The sequence below is a fragment of the Tachyglossus aculeatus genome, unplaced genomic scaffold (genome assembly GCF_015852505.1).
Source record: "Tachyglossus aculeatus isolate mTacAcu1 unplaced genomic scaffold, mTacAcu1.pri scaffold_122_arrow_ctg1, whole genome shotgun sequence".
NCBI classification, from domain to species: domain Eukaryota; kingdom Metazoa; phylum Chordata; class Mammalia; order Monotremata; family Tachyglossidae; genus Tachyglossus; species Tachyglossus aculeatus.
Genome location: NW_024044851.1, coordinates 212,948 through 217,198, shown reverse-complemented (window position 1 = coordinate 217,198; position 4,251 = coordinate 212,948).

Genomic DNA, 4,251 nt, shown 5'->3' with positions numbered 1-4,251 from the left:
TGATTGTGTGGTAAACCCTTTCGGGAGGGAATAGGATTAAAGAAGCCTGATTTGGAGCTAGGTTGGAGTCTCCCTGTTCTAGATGTGACACATCACGGGGAGAGGTAACAGCTACTTAACAAATAACATAATTCCCATCATTAGGAATGAGAAAACTCTGAACATCGGCCTCTCGAGCCCTCTGCGCTCCACAAACTGGCCGCCTTTCCCCCGAAGGGCATGAAGGGAGTGGAGGTTCGGTAGGCGGGGGTGAACGCCGTCCATAAAGAGAATCACACTACAACATCCATAGGTCTTTTGGGCCGAGGTAGAATGCCACGCTCACTCTCCTCACGAAACGGCCTGACATGGCTTTGATTTCTTGCCGCGGGGCATTACAGGAGTGGTAGTTCTGTAGGCAGAGAGGAATGCTATATAGAACGAGCATCACACTCCTACTCCCAGACGTCTGTATGCCCTGAGCTACCATGCCACTCTCCCACTATTCGCAACAAGGCCTAAAATGGCCGAGTGTCCCTCGCGGAGCGTCCGGGAGAGGTAGATCATCAGTAGATTGAGGTGAAAGCTGTCTAGAACAAGCATCACGCTAAATCTCCCAGAGGCTTTTGTGCCTCAAGCCACCATGCCACACTTCCACTCCTCCCTACAAGACAACATTTGGCCAAAGGACACGTCGGGGGACATGATGGGAATCTTAACTGGATCTATGGTCGGTCAGTGAGTTGTGGATGGATTTTCGAACAGTGAAGGAGACGTAGCAGAGGTCGCAGACGTACAGGTTCCTGAGGAGAAAGTACATAGGTGTGTTGAGGCGCCGGTCAATGAGGAGATTCTCTGTCCAGGCCGCCAGGTAGAACAGGAGGAATCGGCGTGGACCAACTGAAGCTCCCGGATCTCCGAGAATCCCAGCAGCAGGAATTCTGTCTACACGGTGACATTGGCCCTTTTCTGGGAATTGACGTTGACTGCCTCAGGACATTTAGAAAAGATAGGGATGAGAATAATATTCCAAAGAAAGGTGCACAGGAGAGGAGAAAATCTTGGGGTTGGAGGGAATCTCGGGATTTTTTATGGTAATTTTTCACGCTCACTCTGTGCCAGATACCGTACTAAGCACTGGAGTCGATAGACGCTAATCAGGTTGTTCATCTCCTCCAGTCAACCTGCCTTGGTTCAGGATGGCACTGAAACCATTCCTGATTCCTAGAAGTCTATACCATTTGCAAACATCTGCAAGGATTGTGGTCACATAATTCTACATAAGTGGAGGAGCAGCACAGCCTAATGGAAAGAGGATGGTCCTGGGAGTCTAGGGGGCCATGGTCTTATTCCCGGCTTGGCCACTTACCTGATGGGCGACATAGGGCAAGTCATTTACCTTTTTTGTTCCTCGGTTTCCTCATCTGTAAAATGGAGTTTAAGACGATGAGACCTATGTGGGACAGGGCTCAGAACAACAGAATAAGCCACATATACTCCAAACTGATTCCATTTGCTCACATATCTGCATTCACATTTGTACACAGACAAACATAAGAATACCTCATCATTCATCTATTCCTGTCCTAAAGCATTGCTCAGCTTACATCTCTCCTCTCTTCAACCTCCTCTCAGGACGAGTTGTGTCTTTTCGCAAGCAACAAAAACTCACAATCGGCTTTTGACTTTCTGCCCTTTGACTGCACTTCACTCACTTTCCATTGTTCAATATGTCTTCTCAGCTCTCAAAGCAACTTTCTAGTTGTTCCTCGCGATTGACTCTACCGCTTCCATCCTAGCCTGGAAATCCTTATCTTATCCACTCAAAATCAGAGAGAACACAGCTTTTTCCGAATTCTGAGCACTGCTAAAATCCCCCTCCTCCAAACAGCTTCCCCAATTCATTTCCCAGCCCTCTAAACCTACTTCACCTAATAAGCGTGAATCGCATGTCCATGCTCATTTAGTGGAAAAAGCATGGACCCAGGAGTTCTATTCTTGACTGTGAGCTCCTTGTAGATAACATACACATCTACCAGCTCTGTTCTATTGTATTCCCCCAAGCATATCTTAGTGGGAATCAGATGACTTGGATTCTAATCTTGCTTCTGTCCCTTTGCTGCTGTGGGATCTTTGGCAAGTTGCTTCACTTCTCTGGGCCTCAGTTGTCTCATCTGTAAAGTGGTATGCAATGATTTCATATTCATCTTTACATTCTTTTTTTCCTGCTAGAAGGGGCAGGGAATGTGTCTTCTATGGTGTTATAAAGTGGATAGAGCAGGGACCTGGGAATCAGAAGAATTTAGAAGGATCTTGGTACTACTTCCGGCTCCACCTCATGTCTCTGTGAGACCATGGGCAAGTCATTTGACTTCTCTGAGCCTCAGTAACCTCATATTTAAAGTGGGGTTTAAGACTGTGAGCCCCATGTGGAACGAGGACTGTATCCAACCTGCTTAACGTGTATCTACCCCAGCGCTTAGGACAGTACTTGGGAGACAGTAAGATCTTAACAAGCACTACTATTATTATTATTATTATTGTTCTCCAAGTGCTTAGTGCACACAAGTAATCAATAAATACGATTCAAGATCAATTTATGGATAGTAAATTAAACTGAGTCAACAGTCCCCTCCCCACAGCACCTGTATATATGTTTGTACAGATTTATTACTCTATCAATTTTACTTGTACAAATTTACTATTCCATTTATTTTATTTTGTTAATGATGTTCATCTGGGCCTCAGTTACCTCATCTGTAAAATGGGGATTAAGATTGTGAGCCCCCCGTGGGACAACCTGATCACCTTCTAGACTGTGAGCCCACTGTTGGGTAGGGACCGTCTCTATATGTTGCCACCTTGTACTTCCCAAGCACTTAGTACAGTGATCTGCACACAATAAGCGCTCATTAAATACGATTGATTGATTGATTGATTGATTGATTGTAACCTCCCCAGCGCTTAGAACAGCGCTTGGCACGTAGTAAGCGCTTAATAAATGCCATCATCATTAGTATTATTATTATTATCTCGCTTTACTTCTATTTATTCTGATGACTTGACACCTGTTTACATGTTTTGTTTTGTTGTCTGTCTCCCCCTTCTCGACTGTAAGCCCGTTGTTGGGTAGGGACCGTCTCTACATGTTGTCAACTTGTACTTCCCAAGCGCTTAGTACAGTGCGCTGCACACAGTAAGCGCTCAATAAATGCGATTGAACGAATGAATGAATGAATGAACCTAGCCCAGTAGGCTGGAAAGCCCATGACGCAGGAATTCCAATGTTTTCCACTATTTGTCTTCTCCCAACATTTGGGAAGAACTCTTACATGGAGGAATTGCTGCCAGTGGCTGTCAAAGCTGGTCACATTCTCTCAGCCCTGCCTGTCATTTACCTTCTGCAAGGGATTCTGGGACCCGCTGAAGACCAAAGTGACTGTCCACAGTGCTGAAGCTGTGCTGGACCACCGTAGCCCGGCGGGTAGTTGAGATGGTAGTGAGATTTGAGGAAGAAGGAGAAGTGTGTGGTGGTTGGGAGTTACTGAACTGGAAAACACCTCCCCTCCTGCTAGCACCTCTGCCCCGCTGGGGGCCGCGGCCCAGGTCCGAAACCCAACTTAAGCCCTAGACTGGCTTCATCCTCATCCTTGTCCCTCCCTGCTCCTCCATCTCAGTCTCCCGCAGTCACTCCTACCGGGGCAGCGTGGGACTGGATGTCGCTGACTTCTGTAGGACCAGGCTGGTCCCCTTTTTCCCCTCAGACTCGTTGATTCGGTCAGCCAGAAAGAAACAGAGAGGAGCCCTCTCCGCTTTCCCTCAGACCCTGAGAAGCTCTCCAGACGGGACCCCGTCCTTGTATGTAAAGCAGGAGCTGCTCCGAGGGGGATCCCAGCAGAATAACTCGGGGCCATGCCGAGGGACCTCGTGGCCTAGACAAGCCAAGCACCACCTGGTCACGTGGTTCCTGAGGCTCCTGGGAGAAAATGGCCCTGTTCCTGCAGCATCAGCGATGGTGCCGGCCCTCGGGATTCCCGTGGAAACAACCGCATCGGTCTCTTAGCTTCCCAACAGTTCCTGTTTTCACCGACAGTCTTTAGCCACTGTTTATGGTTTCACCTTTGTCTAATTTACAACCTGAAAAACTCAATCTGTCAGTAAAGCAGCCAACTAACTTTTTCTTCTGGCCTTTGTGAAGCACTTACTATATATCAGGAACTATACTAAGTGCTGGAGTAGTTACAAGCTAATCAGATTGGACAGAATCTTTGT